This window comes from Sceloporus undulatus, chromosome 1 (genome assembly GCF_019175285.1).
Source record: "Sceloporus undulatus isolate JIND9_A2432 ecotype Alabama chromosome 1, SceUnd_v1.1, whole genome shotgun sequence".
Lineage (NCBI taxonomy): Eukaryota > Metazoa > Chordata > Lepidosauria > Squamata > Phrynosomatidae > Sceloporus > Sceloporus undulatus.
Window position 1 is genome coordinate 237,924,735 of NC_056522.1, and position 21,995 is coordinate 237,946,729.

Sequence of the window (21,995 nt, forward strand, 5' to 3'; positions counted from 1 at the left end):
GAAAACATGAGGCAAAATATGGCAAATAAGGAAATACTATTAACACATACCACCCAAATGCACGGCAGCTCAGTTCAGAAACTTCACCGTGTCCATGAGATTTAAACAAAGTACCAATCTTCATTGAGCATTAGCACAGACTGCTATTTTTATTAAAATTTCTGCCCATCAGGCTTCAATGGCATCTAATTTTGTCAATATATAGGAAATTTAGAGAGCAAGAGAGCAAGGAAGTCAGAAAGATAAGCGGATGACAGAGTGACTGACTTACATCTACTGCTGAGAACTGGAGGGGGAGAGAAGGAAAGGTTGAGTGTTGTTTGTAGTGAAATATCAAACCTGTCAACACAGCTAGAAATAAACCACTTGCTGGTTTTCAGCTTGTCCTGGTGCTTATTTGGGTTAAAGGGGGGAAAGCAGGACGTAATGTTCTCTGAGCAAGTTACACAGTGTTTCCTGCATAATTTTATGAGATTTCTTCTTTATTAAATGAGATAACAGTACTTACATTTACCTTTCTTTGTCTATATATTATGTTTAATAAGCTTGACTGCATGATCAGGGAGAAATCCAAACATCTGGATAATTAAAACACTTTCTTTATATGCAAAATAATGCCTCCTAAAACTGTCCAGATTAAAGTGGAACTGCATCTTATATACAACATGGGAATGCTGACAAAACTAGCATTACTGCATGATTACTTCTCCTCCTGTAGTACTGTATGTTTGGTCACTTACCCCATGGCTGGCATCACATTCCCTACCCACTGCTCCACATTACTGACATGTGGGTAGTGATACAACACATTATAGGAAAAGTGGAAGAGTTTAACCAACCCCATTTCACACAAAACATGTAGGAATTGGAAAGAGGTGGTTTTGTTAACGATCATCTGTGTTGAATCCTCTCACTTTTCTCAGGATATAACTAATATTGTGGAAAAAACATGGGAAATATGATGCAAGAGAAGACACTATGGAGATTTTGATTTGACAGCATATTTGGATTGTAGGTGTGATGTAGGCGAGGTCCGTATGGGTCAGAATACTCCAGGAGCAGGCTAGAATATCCTGGCCCTCGAGCTCCCCTGACATCTCCCTGTTACATGGCCCTGCGATGCAATGCCAGGCAGCTGTTCACATGTACAGCCTGTGTGCTGTCCAGAACCGCTACAGGAAGTCACTAATTCTGACGTCTAAACAAGGTGCCCAATGTTGATCATATGGCTAGGCACCTCATTCTGAGTGAGCAACTCACTGCGGTGATGGTGGCACCAGGTAGCATAGCAGGATGCATTATAAACAGCTGTCCAGTGTTGAAACTGAGGGTTCTGGATCTTCTGGGAAGATCCAGACCAAAAGGTGAGTTATTAAAATCATTTAAAGATGGGTATATGGTGGGTTCGGTGTTGAACTGGCTTCATGTTGCCTGGATAATTCTCATTAGAACCAGAGATTGGGTCCTGTGTCATAAGGACTACTTGCCATGAAGACAGTGTGAACAACCTTGTGGTCTCCTTTTAGGAGGAGTGTTTATTCAGAAATCTTAAATTGCTTTAGAATTTGAACTGGTGTTCAGTTTGTGTTTGGACTAGGATATTGCTTTGATCAAGGGGTTATTCAGATGGTGAAAATAATCTGGTCAAATCTGGACTGAAACTCTGTTGTTCAAATGTGGGGGGGGGGGGGGCTGCCAAAAACTCACTTAACCAAGGATAATCAATACCATGTTTTTCCCCATCTCACATCGTTGGCAGTGTCAATAACCAAAGCAAATAGACCAGCAATAAACTGGGAAAAAACTCTGCATGCCTTGAACATGCTTCAAATACCTTTGCATCATCAATTCTCTAGATTACTGTATTACACTATTATAGTGCTGCTATTCCACTTTAACTGCTCTGGCTTGTGTACGGTTGCATTCTGGGATTTGCAGTTTAAGGAGGGGCATTTAGAATGTTCAGCCAGAGAGCTCTAGGGCCTCACTGAACTACAAACCTCAGAATGAGGCAGTCAGAACAGTAAGTGGAATAGCAGCACTATAAGAGGGTAGTGCAGTAATGTAGTCCATCTTTACTTGAGTGCTGGCATGTATGAGCACTTGAACTTTCAGAGATGCACATAGATGTGGTTTCATAGTGTGAATAACAAACTCAGAATTCATGAGTAAGATTATTCACATCACACACACACACACACACACACACACACACACACACACACAGGATGTCTGAATGACCCCCAAGTCAACTTCTCATCAATACCAGTTCTGGACCAGACCTTTTCCAGTACTGCTAGCTGTCTCGCTGACCAGAATAACGAGAGAGAGAGGAGGGATAAGTAAATCAATTTTGGTCTTGTTAACTAAAAGAAAGAAACACACAGATAGGACATAGTGTTTGCACACTCAGCCTACTTTGTTTTGCAACAAGTGGAAGAGACAAGAGCAGTATGCGAGGACAGATGGATATATTAGGTGAAAGCCAAGCTGTTTTCCTACCCTCATGTACCTTTCAGTGTTCCAGATTGCCCAGGCAGACTGTAGCTCATCAGGAGCCCTTAATAGACAACTGCAACTACATCCTGACTCTGCTGATTTTTGGATTGATGTAAGCAGTTTGTGCACAAACATCTGCTACACAGCTTGAATAGATCTGTCCGAAAGATTTTTAGATGTAATTCAAAAAATTAAGGCTATGAATGCATTGGCCCAGAACAGTAGTTTATCCACAATCTGTGGAAAAATCTGAAAAAGACCTGAGTGGAAAATGAAGTGAAATAAAAACCTGATTTGTTTGATACAGCTAAGATAATAAGCATTGTTGAACACATTTGGCAGCATCACTGTGAGCAACCAAGTATCAGTTCTGAATGCATAAAATAAAATCCTGATTGATGGGTTCAAATTATTCCCTGGTGTTTTCCTTCCCCAAAATGCTGAAATTGGAGAACAGATGTTTTATGTGAAACTGGTCTTAATCTTAATTGAAAGGGATTATTCAAACTATGCATAAAACAGATGGCTCTTGAAGTCAGGTCCCTTTTGCCCATTACTGGAGAGGCTTCTTTCAATCTTTGTCATTTTTTTCTGTGGTTATTTCCCATTTATAATCTGATTGTTGCTGTTTTTCATTTTTATCTACTATCCTCAGGTGTATCTACTGTATATTAGAGCCCAGGTTCCAACTGTGACTAAAGGAAAGTTTGGAATAAATTTCACAATGGTTTATTGGACTGTATTTACAGAGAAGAGTGGATCTGAATTCATGGATACATTTACTGTGGAGGAAGGGAAAATGTTGAGGAATGAACAAACACCAAAACCATTCCCCACAAGTGGGTGCTCCTCACATGTTTTAAATTACATGTCAGGCACAACAGGATTTGTAGCCTAAGTATCTTAAGTGCACTGTGTGAAGTATGAAGTAAGAGGAATCTTTCCTAACATACATACAGTGCTTTGGCTGTATGTATCTCAACTCCTCAGTTAAATTACAGTTCACAGGTGCTCCATTAAATAAAAGCAGCATTCAAGGGCTATTACGTGAATAGCTGAAGACTGAAGTTGTACCCTGTTCATGCTTGCTGCTTATTAAAATCACACACAGCCTGTGGACCTACTCTTAAGCAGCCTATGAATTATAACTTTTAAAAAATTATTGGCATAACAGAACAATGGAAGATGCAGACTGAACTGGATTGTGAATGATTTGTATATTTTGGTGCACATAGTCTTCCTCTTTACTTCTATCTATTCTGTTAACTGAAAGGAATAATGTGCTGAAGAAAGAACACTGTTGCAGTTCAATTTTCACTGTCTCTGTCCTTTCATTGGTTCCTATGTGACACCCTCTTGTTATTGTTGTTCTTGTTGCTGTCTATTCTGCCTATTCCCTGTTCAGGACTCAAAAGCAGATCCTCAGTAGATCTCAAAGCATGGGCAGGTTTGTAAGGGAGAATTTGGTCCTTCAAATAACTTGAACCTGTATATGTGTTTGTATGTTTTAGGTATATGCTCTCAGCACCTACCAACTGGCTGGCATGAGAAATGTTTCACAATGATGCTTGCTGAGGATAAAGAAAAGAAACATCTTAGTTGAGGGACTTTAATTTTACTAATTTGGCAAATGAGATTTTCAGTGATGTGGTAACTCATACAAAGTATACTGCTTTAAAAAAATAGGCAAATACCTTGAAATGATTCAGAGTAACTTCTGAAAATGATGCTCTTGTAATTCATCCTAGCAGATGGGATGCATCTTAGGACCCCAGAATCATTTTTTTTTTGTTTTTTGTTCTGTTTTTTGTAGTATTCAAATATCTAGGCCTTCAAGACTGGAATTTTATGACACTTTTACAAGAGTTTTGAACAATGTTTTCAAGTTATAGTCACCTGCTATACAGGATTTTTTTAAAAACAGCTGAGACAAAATTTGTCCTCAAACATCTATTACATTTTTCTATTCTTGCTTTGGTTGGGTTTTTCATATCACGCAATGTAATGTCAATGACAAACATTTTCATACCATCTTTTGGTTTAAACACTGTATTAGAAAAGCTGGTATGAGTGCCTGGATAAGAAACAATCCATCCCAACACTGAAAAGTAAAAAAGGTAAAAAGTGCACATTGATTTATTCCTGACCAAAAAAAAGACATGGGCACGTTACAGACCGCCGGATTGCAGTGGTCTGCTGCTGCCGCCGGTTGCTGCATCCGGGAACCGCAGCAGCCAAACAGCGCGGTTCCCGGATGCAGCAAAGAAGGAGTGCGAAAATTGCACTCCTTCTTGCAGCCCGGAAGAGACGCCACGAGGCGCTAGTCATGCACTCATGGCGTCACTTCCGCCACGTGATGTGCAGACGCAGAGCATCCGTTACATCAAAATGGCAGCGGCCGTGTGGAACGGCTGCCGCCATTTGTTATGGACTCAGTCCGTGCTAGGGTTAGGGGCGTCTGGAAGAGACGCCCCTTTCTAACCCTAGCACGGACTGAGTCCGTCCTAGGGTGCCCGTTTGTAACGGGCCTAAGTATCTTGCAGAGGGAGGCCAAAAAGACAAATAAATGGGTCCTAGAACATATAAAGCCTGGGCTGTCCCTGGAAGGAAAAATTATGAAACTGAGGCTGTTGTACTTTGGCCACATCATGAGAAGACACAACTCATTAGAAAAAACTATCATGCTAGGTAATGTAGAGGAAAGCAGAAAGAATGGAAGACCATGCATCAGATGGGTAGACTCAGAAAGGCCACAGGCCTGTATTTGCAGGACCTGAGGAGAGTGGTTAAGGCTTGGAGACGTTTCATTCACAGGATAGCCATGAGTTGAGGGCAATTAACAACAACAAACTTCTGCAGACTTCCACTGACTGTTCATAGTGGGGAAACCAGAGATGTCATCATAATCCATGCCACAAATTGAGAAGCATGGACAGCAGGGCATGGCTTGACCAGAATGTTAAGAAAGTCAAAGCATGGAAGGTTTTCCAATAAGATAGACATCATGGACAACAGAAAGCCATGGAGAAACTGCAGCATCTCATCTTAGGGAGCTGCCACTTCAGAGCAATGAGGAGCCTGAAGAGATAGGGGACTCTTAAGGTAATTGAAAGGAAAAGGAACAATGCATAAAGTCACTGATGTACTGAGAACTCATCCTAGAGCAACCTGAGACATGATTCAGGAACAAACAAAAAGAAACAGTGCTAAAATCCTTGGAACTGCTCCTCAAAGATAGGACTTTTTAGCAAATAATTTGTGACACAATAAAGAGACATGCATGGCATATATTGAGTGCATAGAAGGACCCTATGAATATCAAGGTATGGGAACCCTTTATCATCTTGAAGTGAAGCTATGCACTGGAATACTGGTCCTGGTGGAGGGGTATCATGGACAAGACATACTGTCAGTACATGAACCTGAAAGACTTTTGAATACTGTTGAGGTACTTGAAGCTCAACATTAGGGAAAGAAATGTGATTCAGAGAGTCACTCATAAACTGATTGCTTTTCAGGAGATGTGGGCTATGCTTGTTGAGCTGAAGCAAACCACATACGACTAGTACTTTGTTCAAAAATGTCTTTTGTGGGAGGCAGAGAATAGAAATCTGAGAATTGCTAAATGCTTTGCTTCTTCTTTGGAAAGAGGACTAAGTTTAATCTTTTTGTATTAGAATAACAATTTGAAGACACACAACACACACATATGAACACTTACATTGTTTGAATTTTGAATTTAGGGTCTGTACAGACAGGTGGCTAAATGCCACCCCTGTATGCCCTGGATCATTGCCGGGGCAACCACACACCATGGCAATGATCCGCTCCCACTCGGGAGCAAAAAGAAACTGGTCTAAGCACCCTCCTGGAAGGGGTGCTATAGCGGCGCTCGCATGCCATGATGATGCCCCTTCCGTGGAGCACTGTTTGGGCACTCTGCCGCATGTGCGTCATCATGGAGTGCCCCATGTGGATAGGCGTGTACCAAGATGGTGCCCGGATGCTGGCAGAAGGGCTTTGAGCATGTGCACTCTCAGCCCTATTACAACCCTAGTTTAGGCCCAGGCCGGCATAAAGTTCTGGTCTGTATTGGCCCTTAGATTATTTACATTTTCTGACTACAACGAGAATCCCACTATATTGTATAGTATAAAATGATCTGTGTCCAAGGGAATAGTTGAATATACAGAATCAAGTCTGTTCCACCCAGACCCAGAAGATACAAGTAGATGAAAAGTAAAACAAAATAAAATAAGATACAATAAAACGAAACATACACTTGTGGAGCATTACTTGACCTTAAGAAAACCAGAGTATCATAGTTAACACAACAACAACAACAACAACAAATGGTGGGCTAGAACAAAAAAGTATCCCAATGGAAAAGATCTATAGATTTGTTACTCGAGACTCTTTGCTAGTAGAGCATCACAGATGCATGAATTATCTTGTTTTTATTATTTACTTATGCAAAAAACCAGCAATAAACAAAAACAACTCTAAATGTTTGAATATTTATATACGTAACTGTCCAAATAACTTTTTAATAACAGTAACTGATTTTACTGTTAAAACAATGTGCTGTCACTACTTGGATATTTGATAGAATAGATCATTGCTAGAAATTTCAACTTGATACTGTTTTTGATGTCTTCACATTGGAAAGTCCTGGTTGCCTCTGCTTCTGTTAACCTATTTACAATAATACCATCTGACCCTGGATGTGTTTGTTTACTTCTCTGCCCTTTATTTTACATAACAACATTTTGCAAATATCAATTAAGCAAACTGATGTACTTTCAGTATACTCTGTCACCTACACTTCAGCCATCCCACATTTCATGTATACTATATCCTAGCAATCTCATCCATTCCACTCATACAGCTTTTGCCTAATGCAATACAGAATACAATACTTTAAAGCAGTAATAATATGGCCCTAATGCTTGACCACATTTTGTACAACTGATACAAAAACAAGTAAGTTTATTGTATCCTGTAATACCTTCCTTTTTCACTGTATGTGGAATACAACCAAGAGAGAAATACAATTATTCACCCATTAATGAAATGATATATAGCAACAACAGTATTAGATTTGAAAGTCAAACACCCAATAAACAGCAAGTAGAAAAAAATTCTTATTTAGTTGCTGTTTTAATAGCAGTCTTATTATAACCCTGCTATAATGATCATCTGTTATAATCTTACATTGGCTAGAAATGAAAAGCTTTTGCTCATATGCAAGGTATGTAAAAATATAGCAGAAGTAAATCATCCCTGCAAAATGCATGGATTAATACCACTAACTTCCAACACCTCAAATTCAAGAGAAAGAACAGAAAATTTTGAAGAAGTCTCCTCCAGCAAAGACCTCTAGGAATTATTTTTCCATATCACTAACAAAACCAACTACTGAGACCTAACTAATGAAAAGATTGCCTGTCTTTCTAAAAGTCATTTAACCACCAGATATTATTACACTAAAGACATGGAAAATGTGAAGCTGGCCTCGGTACCTTGTCCTCCTGCTGTTGAACAGGTGTGTTCTAAACAGACTTAATACTTGTCCTGGTGACACTGGCCTTACCTGACGTCATTGTTACTGGCTTGACAATAAGTTTCCATGACAAATCTGAAAGCAGATCTAATGTTCCTTTTAGTCCTGGGTATGCTTCAAGAGTATCTCTCATGTCCATATTTTTGGTGTGTTCCTTGCCTAATTAGTTAGCTGACAGTGCATAACAGAAACTGAACTTTTCTCTATGTGAATTGAAAAAAATAAAATAAAGCTGTTTGTTGATCTCTTCCCCAAGCTTTCCGTTCTGGCCATGTTGTGACTACACCTTCATGACCCATGACAGAATGTGCTTGCAAAAAAGGGATGCTTTATCCACATTACCAAGGAGAAACAATAACAGTGGAAAGGACAACCCCTGTAAGTATTAAATTCTGTTAACACTTTGAAGTATATCCTCACCCCACCTACCCCCACTGATGGCCATGAGTTATCATCCTTAGCAGCCTGAGCTGATAATAGCTAGCAGATGTCTGAACTGTGCATGATTGGAAAGAGATTTCACACAGATTATGAAATGACACAGCTTTCCATATCCATCAGGATGTTCCAAGGTAAAATGATTTATTTTTCATAGTCAGGCAGGGTCAGGGCAGCATTTGCACAGCTTTAGACCATCATGATTCCAGTTCTCAACCCTGACATCAGAATAACACTTGCAGCTGGATTCCAAGTGTAAGAAAAACTTCTACAGAACCTGTCATTTTGAACAAAGTAATGCCTGCAAGTGGAGTTATTCCATCTCACAATGCAATACATGTTGCCTCTTCCCTTTGTTTATTTTTGACATGAGCAGATGCTAAAGGAAAATTATTAGTTAGCTTGGTGCGTTTGGGACCAGTGAAGTATAGCTGTACTTGTGACATCTTATAGGTGACAGAGCTACAGAAAGAGCAAGAAGCAGGGAAATGACCATAAGAGGAATATTTCACATTGTTGATGTGGTTAATTGCCCACAAACCAAGCTTAACTCTTGGCGACTCTGTGGATGAGACATCTCCAAGCTCTCACATCATCCACCGCTCTGCTTAGGTCATGTAGATTCAGGCCTGCGGCCTCACTAATTAAATCTAGCCACTTAGCATGTGGTCTTCTTCTATTACTTCTGCCTGCTACTTTTCCTAGTATTATTGTCTTTTCTAATGAGTCATGCTTTCTCATGATGTGGCCGAAGTCTGATGGCTCCAATTTAATCATGTTGGCTTTCAGGAAGATTTAAAGGCTTGAACTTTTCAAGGAGCCTTTTGTGTTTTTGGCTATGCACGGTCTCCTCAAGACTCTTTTCCAGTACCACATTTCAAATGAGTTGATTTTCTTTTTAGTCACTTTCCTCGCTGTCCAGCTCTCACATGGTGATGGGGAATACAATGTATTGGACAATTCTAACTTCAGTGTTCAGTGATCTAACTTTAGTGCTCATGTGCACACATTATATTTGTTTTTTTTAAAAAATGAAAAAACACCTAATTTCAATACATTTATTCTGAACAACTACATTTTCTGAGCATTTACTCCCACGGTGGAAATCATGCAGCCCTCCAGATGATGTTGAACTGCAGGTCTCATCAGTCCTAGCCATCCTAGCACATGGTCAGAAATGCTGGGAGTTGCTGTCCACCAACATCTAAAGGTGTGCATGATTCCTACCCTAGATTTACACAATGAAGTGCAGATCAGCCTATGTTCAGACACATAAAACGAATTATTCTGTTTATTATATAAGTCTCAAACCTCTAAAAACTACTAGTTTTTAGGCAAGCATAAGTAACCAAAACAGAATACCTTCCTGAAAATAAATTATTTTATTTTTTTCACTGACAACCAAGGGCAGGAGGTAAGCCTTGGTAGCTTTTTTATTTTAACTTTTCATTCCTACTGGGTAAATCTCATTCATGATTCTGATGATAAAGTCAATACAGATGATGTTTTATATGATAGGTCAAGTGAAACCAGACTTCCAATAGACAGCACCCTTAATACTGTGCATCTGGTTTCAAGCACATCATACTTTTTATTAAGTAATACTTTTTTCCTTCTATGTACATTCCTTCTAATATGGTAACATGAAACTGAAAGAAAGAACAGATGCTGCAGGTTCACGTCAACTTTTGGCCCTTTTTATAAATATATAATGCATTAACCTATTGCATTTCTCAGTTGCATGCTTTGATTCATTGATATTTCTGAATCCTATGATCACTTTACTGAGGGTCACACAACTATTTGCCTCTCTTTTAATCACCATGTGTGAACTATTATTGTAAAAGAGTTACACAACACTTGAAAGAAGGATTATATAAAGAATTCAGACCTGTTTTTAAATGTATAAAATTCCTTGGAGGATTTTCTTAACTGTGCAACTACCTGAATTTCTACATATGTGTAGTCTTTCCCTGTACTACTGTTGATTTGTAGTATCCTCACAAAACAAAAGGGTGGAAGGCATTAACAGCTATCTTTACATTCTGAGAAAAGTGAAAATTTTGACTTCATCTGCTTGTCCAGCTGAATACACAAGTATGTGAAACCATAATGAACAAGAGTAAACCACAAAAGAGAATGTCCCTTTATCACTATGCAGAATTCATACCAATAATAAGCCCAAGAGGACAACTGTAAATCAAGGAGAAATTTGGCAGTTCCAATCTGCTTAAAGTGAGCACTTGTTTGTTTGGATAATTAAGCCATCTTTTCTGCATGCATTACAGACTGAACTGATCACCACTGTACACATAAATGCATATTTTATATATATATAATATAAACATACATAAGCCTTTTGTAGTGAGTTTTTACACCAACACCTCTGAATCAGAGGCATCAACATAACCAGCACAGCAAATACATCTACTGCATACATTTGTATTTGGTTACCATCATTTTTTGAAAATTTCCTTAAGTTGCTCTCTGCCATCTATTTTAGTCCAGAGTTTTTGAAGTTCTTTAATTGGTGGGTAATCACTTTGAACAACAATGAATAATTTAGCATTTCAATCACTTCAGCTCTTATGAGCCCAAAACACTTTGTAAAGCAGTGCCCATATTGTCTGAAAGCTGTTATTTTATGTTCAGGCAGTCGTCATAGTAACTGATGGGTGAGTATGTGCAAAAAGCCCAGTAAGCTAATGTAGAAGAATTATAAGTAGTAATTTAAAATTTGAGAATTGATTTTATTTTATGGTCTATTGCTGTGTGTCATTTTATGGTCTATCACTGTGTCCAGTTTCTGTGTTTTAAAAGTTGGGGAAATGAATATGTGGTCATTCTGGCAGCAGTGACAACCTAGTTACATATTTATCACTGATTGTCTCCCTTAATAATCTGTCTTGTTCTCTGAAAATAAATGATCTGTTTTGGGACACTGGAAAACTAGCTAAAAAGACAAAAAACAAAGACATTTCTGGAAAGAACAAAAGAACTGACCTTCTGGCTGTACTTCAGAATATTGTTTCCAGCAGTGATCAGACAGAGAGGCAGATTTGTGAAATCACACTTCTGTTTCAATGAACAGATTATCTCTCATCTCTTTCTCTCTCTAAATGAATGATGAGTACCAGTGGGGTGTGGCGATCAGGGTTCGATTTCTCGCTCAGCAATGGAAACCCACTGGGTAGCCTTGGGGGGCACGATCCTCAGCCTCAGAAAACCCCATGATAGGTTTATGTTAGGGTTGTCATAAATCAGAAAAAATGTGAAGTCACACAATACCAACATAAAGGTGTGCTACCCAGTAACATAAATGCTTGGGTGACTTACGGTAAACAACAATAAATTGAATTTAAACATAATAGGAAATACAAAAGCACAAAATCAAAAATAGTAGGAAATGCAACAACAAGAAAGCCTCAAAGCAAGCCAAACATAATAATAATAATAACAGTAATAATAATAATAATAATAATAATTTATATTTCCTGCCTCTCCCTGCGGATCGAGGTGGGATTACAAGCAAACGATACAATTACACAACCCATAATACATAAAATAATCAATTAAAACACGCCAAGATGCAATACAATAATCAACGAAGCCAAATCATCGTCTGTTTCTGTACTGTTGAATCAGGTGTAAAAAATTCTCTAAGATCCACTATAAAAGATCAGGTGGATAGGCCCGCTGGAAGAGATCCATCTTAAGTGCCTTCTTAAAGGCTTCTAAGGTGGTGATGAGACAGATCTCTTCCGGTAAGTTGTTCCAGACTGTGGGGGCCACGGCTGTGAATGCTTTATGGGAAGTTGTAATTAGTCTGGTTTTTGTATATTCCAATAAATTCTTCCCGGATGTTCTGAGAGTGCGGGACGGATTGTGTAGGGAGAGGCGTTCTCCCAGCAGATAATGATCACCAATTAGTAGACATTAATCCTCTTTGGCATTAGCCTCCCAGCCTGAGGTCAGCCATCAGCACAGAACAATACACATGCTAATCACTCCTGCATTCCTAGGCTCACACAGTATATATACACCCAACTTTTTCCAGGCCAGGCAAAGCATTCTCTGAAGATGCCAGCCACAGATGCTGGCAAAACATCAGGAAGAAAATTTTCTAGAACATGGCCACATAGCCTGAAAAATCCACCAAAAACCATGTCAAGTTTCAGATGGTCATCCAGTGGCCCTGTTTTAGACCCATTGCAGTTTCTGAAGTACATATATGGGCAGACCTGAGTCATAGTGACCAGCTATCTCCCACCAGGCAGATCAGCAGCTGAGTAGGCGCAAAAGCTTTGATACAGGGAGATCACTTGAAACAGCACCCCCAGCCAGTGAACTCAATCTTTTATTTGAATCATGATCCACTCTAAAAACACCATTCATCATGTGTATGAACAATGAATCAACATAGTATCCTGGTGGCTTTCCTTAGCAATATTATCAGATTAGAGGAGAGCAGCATACATGGATACATGCATTTTGTGTCACACTGTGGCAATGATTTCATGTTCTGACACAACCTGATTCCCCAGACTAGGATGTGATTCAGGTTTATTGCATCAGAATCTGTGCTGTATTGCTTCCCAGTACCAAGGATTTACTAATCAAGGTAAATGAAGAAAGTGCAAAGGCAGGCTTACTGTTGGACATACAGAAAACAAAAATAATGACCATGGAAGATCTACATAAATTCAATCTAGATAGTGAGGAACTCAAAATAAAGAGTTCCTGTACTTTGGATCAAACACTGATCAAAATGAAAATTATAGTCAAGAAAAAAGACTAGGAAAGGGAAGGGAGCCATGAAAGAAATAGAAAGATCCTAAAGTGCAAAGATATAAAACTGAGAATTAAAGCTAGAACCATCCAAGTCATTATATTCCCCATCACCATGTACAGATGTGAGAGTTGGACAGTGAAGAAAAACAACAAAGAAAATCAACTCATTTGAGATGTGGTGCTGGAGAAGAGTGCTGAAAATACCATGGGCAGTCAAAAGAAATGCTTGAACATTCCCTGGAAACCCAGATGATGAAACTGAGGCTGTCACACTTTGGCCACATTATGAGAAGGCATGAGTCATTAGAAAAGACAATAATACTAGGAAAGCAGAAATCGTAGCAGAAAAAGAGGAAGATGTTGGATTTTCAGGGCTCTTTAGTTTGATCCTCATGGTTCCTGACAACCACAAGGTGACTTTTCTCTGTAAGACCTTCCTGATAGCATGGCTCTATGAAAATTAAGTGTCAGGATCATGATCACATCTTGAGAAATATCAGCATTTAAGTAATCCATGATACACTGAATGGTAATCTTATTTTATGGTGACATAATTAGGATGGCAGTGCTTCCTTAGGGAAGATTTCAGAAATTGAAAACCTTTGACTTCACATTCAGAGATTGTGTTTATGAATTAGGCAATAACTGGAGTATATAATATAAAATAAAAAGAATAGTGAAGAAAGATTCAGACCGCAAGCATGTGCTAGAAAATAATATTTTATGAAAAATGTCAAACATGTTCCACCCATGAGCCTTCCTCTGGGCACAGGGTTTTCTCATGTCTTATTTCCGTTAAGTAAAAACTAATAAAGCACAACCACAGAGCACTAAATTCAGACTTGTTTCTTCCTATAGTTTTCTATTTTTCAATTAGCAAATAGAGAAGACAGTAATAAATGTCTGGTTTGGGGATATGTTGAGCATCTAGTTAAGGATATTTTGCAAAGGCAAACATCCTTGATCAATGGTTGTGAGTGAGCAGCATTGGGATGAATATGACATTATTTATTATTGCTTCTGCTGCTAACTCCGCCTTAGCCAACCCTCCTGCTAAAACCTTTCCCTTGGGCGATTGAAAGGGCAAAAGGAATTCTGGGCACTCCAAATCCATAGCACAGTGTCTTTTCTCATCCAAGACTACAAGTCCTGACATTGTCAGCTGGCAAGTCACAAGCTGTGCGTGATTTCCATCCAGGAGATAGCCTGCTGCATGCAGAGATCTGGGACATTTCGAAAAAATAAAATGGATTCATAGTGCGATTGGAAGATGTACTGCTCTTTTCATAGTTCTCTGCTGGCACACAGCCACAAGGAGACTAGTTGTTGTCTTGCCAGCTCACTATAAAACCTGGAATGGACCACATATGTTTAACCAAAGGAATTCTGAAATCCTGACTTGGATTAAGGAATGAGTTTGCCTCAGTCAGAGTACAAGAGTGTCCATAGCTGCTTTCACTTTTCCCCACTGCTTGGGGGCTTAGTTATAATCATGGCAGCAGCAGGTACTTTGGAACACTCACAGCTTCAAGTCCTAGTGATAATTTACACCATGCTCTTTAGCGGTTCAAAGTTCTCAGCATTCAGTATGCCTTATATTAGTTTAGTAGTATGTATACTGTAAGGAATGCCAGCAGTTATCCTGACACCATAGACAGGTGGAAAAGGTACCAAACAATGGTAGCTTTCCTAAGGCTTCCTAGTAAGATCTGATGGCTTACTGGTTTGCATTTACTTTACTGTAGTTGCTATGCTATACTATGCTTTCACTTAATTTAATCACAAATAAATACAGAGACCATCCCGTCTACTGTTTCTGAAATGATATAACCAAGAACTTGCACCTCACTCATATAAGGAAAGTAGAAACATGTAAGAAAACTATAAGAATATATTTGGTGGACCCAGAATTCAAAGAAGATGCCTTGGCTTGCAGTATGAGTTATTAGACTATTATTAGATTCTGTGTGGCCTGCAAGAGACCCCTTTGATATGAAATCCTCCTCAGGGGTCAGGGTGTCTCTGAAGCCTATAAATCAGTGAACACATCTGACTTAAAGCAAGTGCTAATGAGTCCTGCCACACTTACATGAATGTTCAATTAGAATGTACAATTAGGATGGCTTGTTAGCCCAGTTGTCTCTTCTTTCTTCTCTTTTTCCTAGCTCCTCACCTTGCAGCTTACCCTGAGATCACTGAATCACTCTTCAGTAAAATAATTTTTAATTAAAGGTAGCCCTGCAGCTTGTTTTCTTTCTCATATAGAAACCCTGTTAATGTTTCAAACAGCAGAGAGGTTCCAATACGAAATCCCTAGAAGGGATCACTAAGAAAAATCTTTTGTTGAAATTTGGATTTGAGGCATGACATGAATTTCCTTTTCAGCTGGAATGCCACAGCACCATTTCAGTATCATACAAAGTTTCATGGACCATGATAATATTTTCAACATAACCTTGAATGTTCATTTAAACAACTGTTTCTCCCTCATTGCTTCAAACAGATTTCAATGAAAAGTTAGAACAACTACATTACTGTACTTGCAGAATGATACAGTTTCTTGCTGAAGAATTAAGCCAACACTGTGACAGTGTTGGCTTAATTCTCCAGCAAGAAACTGTATCATTCTGCAAGTACAGTTATTCTACCAGATTTGCAATGCATTACAATGATACACTTTATATTATTTTGTCTTTGTGTATTTGCCTATCAATAATATTCTTGTTCAGATGTTTAAACTAATTTGCAAAAGTTATGTTAGTTATATTACTTATTGCTTTACCACAGAGTATATACTGAAAGTTATTTACTGTGCCCTGTCCATTTTCAGGATTTTATAAATAATTCAGGTTTTCTAAACTCTCTCTGACCCCAAGGATGCTGTTGAATTAAATTAAGCAAGTGAAGTAGTTAATAATGGGAAACAGAAATACACATTCAAATAGTTCTATAATCAAAAACAATAGGTTTTAAAGTTTTAAAATTCTTTTAAAGACTCTAGTGGTGGCCAAATTTTTATATGTGCTGTCTTTGGCCCAAAACAGATGGGCCTAAAGGAGCAGTGCAAGGCCACACTGGTACCATTCATGCGGGGACCCTAGCAACCGCACACATCTGATCCTAATCCGAGCTGCCACTGCAGTCCTGAACTGGGCCGCTGGAAGGAGCGGATTCTATCTGATCCTTCTTGGCCTAGTTCTTTCTCATTGGTGAGGCCTCGGTGCAGCTTCAGCCCAAGCTAAAGGTGTGTGTCATGTCAACAGCATGCCCCCAATGTGGCCTGAAGCCATGCCATTTTTGCCCATATGTTTCATGCCTTTTTAAAACAAGAGTGAATGAAGGTAGGCACTATGTAACAGTGAGCAATAACAAATGAAAGTGGCAGATAAAAGAAGGAAAGCCTACACACATTACTATTTCAGAGTAGATCAGCCTTGGGAAAAACTTACCTAACATTGATTTCCACAGGAGAGCCTGTGTCAAGTTGGTTATGAAAACTGTTACCATGGTTTGGCTCTTGGTATTCTGCCCGTTAAGGCCCTTCACACAGTGGACTTGGAATGGGCAAAGGCAATTATAGTTTCCAAATGAGCTTTAAAGCCATAAGGTAAAATCAACTGTCATGGATATCAGTACAGCAAATTCCCATGTACAGTAATATGATTAGAGTATAAAAGATATTATATAAAATTACTAATTATTAAAATGTCAAATAATATTAAATAACACCACTAAAACCTTTTTTCCTTATTTAACCTTCCACAATTGCCAACATCCACTGGAAACACATCTAACTGCTACTAATGCTCTGGAAAGTAGGGCAACAATTTCTTCAGCATGTGCAAGGGAGTTTCTGCAAAGTTTTGCTACACTCGCCATTCCCTTTTATGAAACATGTGGCAGTTAAGCAGTTGGCTTGAGGAAATGCTGCCTTGATACTGTCTTTGACCCCAAAGCTGCTGTTGTACATGCAAAAGGAATCAGTGGACTGAGGAATGAAGTTCCACACCCTCCCCACAAAACATAGGTGGGCTCTCACAAGAAGCATTATAATACAACATTCTTTAGCACTTTCCCTCACAGCATTTACTCCTACTGCTTGTGATCCCAGAAAGCACTCAAGTCAGTTTTGATCCTATCACATTCTCTCCATTCTTAAATGAATGAATACCATATGAGTAATTGTTTTCCTGCAACAGAGAAACACTTAAATCTTTCTTGCATTTATACAAATGCCAGTCCTGCTTGGAGAATTCTTACCACATTCAAAAACCACACATCCATTAACACAATAAATAAAAACGGGCAAAAAATAATGGGCAAAACGTAATACGATCTTCTTCTAGTTAGATATTTGTGTCATTGCTAACAGCTGATTCTGCTATTATTATTATTATCCCCTCCATCTAATGTGATGTAAGAGGGAAGAGGAAGGGTTCAGGTCATACTCACTCCCTTCTTGATCTGTTTTGTTTGCTTCCAATTGATCCATTTTAGCATTCTGCTTCTTTGCTGGCAGCAGCCTCTTTGCAGTTGAAGGCAAAACTGAAAATGTTTCTGTCTGTCTCTCCCTTTCCCACACCCTCCCCTCCCTGATTGTCTAACAAAGCTTTATAGGTTTGCAACATGATTTATTTCCTGCAATTTAGCATCATGCTGTCATTCTGAACAGAGACTTTGTACCACCTCTGCAACTTGTATATACTGCCAAGTTTTTTACCAGGAACTAGGCTTTCCTTACTCCTCAGAAGACTTCACCATTCTGCAGGATAAGATCACATGTGCATCTTATAGCAAGATCACATGTATATCAGAAGCATCTTATGATTTACAGACAGTGCATAAGCAATTAGGCTGTAATAGCAGATGTTCCACTAACACAAGGTTTAGCTTTAAACATTTTCTGAGGATTTGCCAGAGTTTTGTAATTTGACTTTTTCACAGTGCTTGAACTACAAGACATTGTGACTGGCTGACTAATTCAACTGCTATCGCAATACTAGCCAACTCAAACCCTACTTTAAATTTTTTTAATGATTTAGCTATCTCCAGTTTATTCAGTATCTGTCACAAATTAATACTAAATCACTTATTGTTGTCTGGAAAAGCAAAGTAAATTTGAAATGTAATACTGAGGGAGGGGGGGTATAACAACATTTTTCTTGTTTAGCTTTCCAAACCTTATGAGGGTCTACTACTGGAAGTGTATAAGAGAAAAGTCACCTTTCCCATGTAGGCTCTGTAAGACTATTTGGTAGGCTTGCCCAGTACTTTGGAATGGATGGCTTATTCTGCTGAAATGTTTTCTCATACAAACTTTTGTAGAAACTGCTCCTAAATTTAACTTGTGCAATGTGAAACTGCAATATCAAAGCTCACTCTAAGGCCGCTGTACAAATTATTAACAGTAATAACTCAAAAGTTAGAAATTAACTTTTTTGGCCTTTAAATGCTGCCCAATGAATAGGAAAATGAAAACCCAACATGTTACTTCTAAGACCACCTCCATTAACTTGAGCAGAGAGTCTGTGAGGCTGTGGTTTGAAGGGAAGAATGGCAGTCCTGTCTCAAGGTTCCAAAGCCAGGTACAGACATTCAAAGCTGGTGGATTGTTTAGAAAGGAGAGTAAGAAGATGGACTATTTATGGATTACTGCTACTTTGGCTACTTATTGGGAAAGAGGAGCTTGGTACTGTAGTCAGAAACCTACTGGGCACATACCTTATACAATTCCTTTTTACATTTATTTATTTAGAGTATTTATATCTCACCCTTCAGCCAGAAAGTCCCCCAGAATGGCTTACAAACTGTTATACTGACAGGCCCCTGCCCTCAGGCTTGGAATCTAAAAATCTCTTACAATTATACAATCTTTTACAATCTCTTTATCCAACGATATTTCTGTTATACATGTCAGGTCAACATGCTCTTTCTGGCTGACATCTTAGACACCACTCATCTTTCCACTTCCTGAACTTTGAGGCTTGGGGGGACTGCAGTAAAGATACAAATATTAATAAGGCTGAAGTGCAGGGTGGAAGGGGAACAGCACACATATGTTTAATCTGACTCCCATGATGTATCTATTCTTCTCTAACATAGTTCATGACCCCCAGTCCTCAGGCTTCTCAGGAAACAGGAGAAGAATCAGTCACTCTTGTATTAAATTTTTGGCTTTATCTTCTTCCTTAGCTTTCCTTAATGCAAGTCAGCATCTACTTTTACTTAACTTACTTTGCCTAGTGTAGTTTCTGACACAATCTTGCCTGTTTAGACTTGATCATTCTATCTGGATTGGATTCTCCCTGCTGAAATCGGAGTCTGTCAGATGCCATCAGTTTACTCAGAGAAACTACATCATAGGACATGAAGTACCATCTGCTGCTTGGTTACCTATTTCTACACAGCAAACACCATTACTTGGCCATTTGTTGCTCTACCAGGATGTACTTTGTATGGCTTTCATAACAAAATCAGCTGCAAGGTAACTCCACGGTGTCAGTCTTGACTGTATAGTGATATTATACAGAAAGAAAGAACTAGAAGCAGAATAATATATTTTTTAAAAGACACAGCATGCTTCCCTGTGCCGAGCCCACCTCCACAACTATTGGGCACAGCTCAGATATTTTAAAAGTTAGGAAGGGGAGAAAAGAACCTCCGTTGCCATGATTCACATACTTACTTCCCCCAGTGCAGATGTAAGGGGTCATACAAGCACAAATTATTGTTACTTGAATAAACACTGAAAACGCCTACCTATCCCTTTTGGGGGACAGGCGGCAGTAGAAAATGGAGTATTTCTCGAAGCCTTAAATGTGGGAAGCAACATGAAATCTTTGTGTTCTTGATTCATTTGTATGCGTATCTTTCCACCCAGGCAACTGTTTTGAAGTATACTTCACAGTAAACTGAGACATATGCCACAAGGTGGGGGAAATCACATGGACAGTTTTATGTGGGAGACCCAGAAAGGAGAGGGGAAGTCACCAGGCTTGCATTGCGTGTGGGAAGTACAGGTTAAACTGTGATCAGAAGTAAATGGGAACTAGTATTCTAAATTTATGCTGCTAGTACCTGCTTTGGACTGATTGCTTTTATAAATGGTGAAAAATCAGTAGAAATGGCATAGCTCTTTCTTGCTCTTGCTGCCAGTGACATACCTGTAAATGGCTTTTTCCTGCTACAAAATACAAACCTTTTAAGCCTTTTCTTACTAATCTCTAAGTGGATCATTCCAATACAAGGAAAGGAAGTGTGGCCTGTGGGCTACATGCAGCTATAGCGAGCCTTTTGAACCCAGTAGACTCCTACCAATGGCCCATACCCAATCATGGAAATTATTTTAGAAGAATGAAAATGATAGTTTTTCACAAAAACGATTAAACCAAGGAGTGCAATTTTGCATTTTTTGAGAGCCTACACCCAGCCAGACTAAAATCAAAGAAAAAGATGACAAGAAGAGACTGTGATGCCCCTTCTAGTTTCATGGTATGGCAGCAATGTGGCTCATATTGGTTTGGAAGGAATCATGAACAGCCCTATACATGCCTAAACCTTTTAGGAACACTTAGAATCAGAACCTGACTTCCGATGACCTTAAGGCTGCTTTCAGATCTTTGGATAAAGGTGAATACAATCAGCTCTTCCTATTGACAGGCATGCCATCTATGGACTGGAGCATTTGCAGATGGCTCTGCCCTGTTCTCCTCAGTGGTAGCATGTGCATGTGGTTGTGCACATGTCACACCACCATTGAGGACAATGAGACGAAGTCCCATGGAAACTGCCATCTGCAGGGGTGTCCAGGACAGAACACCCACAGATATGAAGGGCCGACTTTACAGTTAGCCCTCCATAGCAACAGATTCTGCATCTATGCACTCAACTGTTCATGGTTTGAACAAATTTCAAAAAGCAAACCTTGATTTTGCACCTTATACACATTATTTCATTATGCCACTGTATTCAATGGGACTGAGCATCCACAGATTTTGGTATCCACAGGGGGTCCTGGTCCCAAACCCTAGCAGATACCAAGAACCCACTGTATTAACCTATTTCAGGATTTTCTTGGCAAGATTTATTCAGAGGAGGCTTGCCACTTCCTTTTCCTGAGGCTGTGATTTGCTCAAGGTCAGCCAGTGACTTTCCATGGCCAAACAGAGAACTGAACCCTGATCTTCTAGTCCTACACTCAACCCATTATGCCATACTTGATGTGATTAACATATCACCCTCCCACTTTTTTTCAAAACAAGGAGAAACTTCAGATCACATCTGATTTGTTTTGTGTGATTGCTTGTTTGGGCATTTTTGGAAGCATGTGCATTACCTGGAGGATCTCAGGAATAGAAAATTGTCTCCCAGATCCACCCACTGCAATTTATGACTCCTGCTTTAAAAGGAGCATGCACGAGTGCTGTCTAGAAGCTGCTTAAAAAAAAAATAGCAGCTTCCTCAATGGTTGCGGTCCCTTTTCCTGGAAGCTGGGGATCTTGAAACTGTGGTATATGCGCTGGTAACCTTCTGTCTTGATTTCTGTAATGGACTCTACATGGGGCTACCCTCGTGCTTGGTTTGGAAACTTCAACTAGTACAGAATATGGCAGCCAGATTGGTCTCAGGTACATCCAGAAGAGACCATATAACACTGATCTTAAGATCATTTCACTGGTTGCCCATCAGTCTCCGGGCCCAGTAC

At 39.3% G+C, this 21,995-nt stretch overlaps 1 protein-coding gene across 1 annotated transcript in view; it reads right to left on the minus strand.

Annotated features, from left to right (window-relative positions):
• The window catches only part of KALRN (kalirin RhoGEF kinase), a 695,315-nt gene that overhangs the window by 119,040 nt on the left and 554,280 nt on the right, over nt 1–21,995 (minus strand).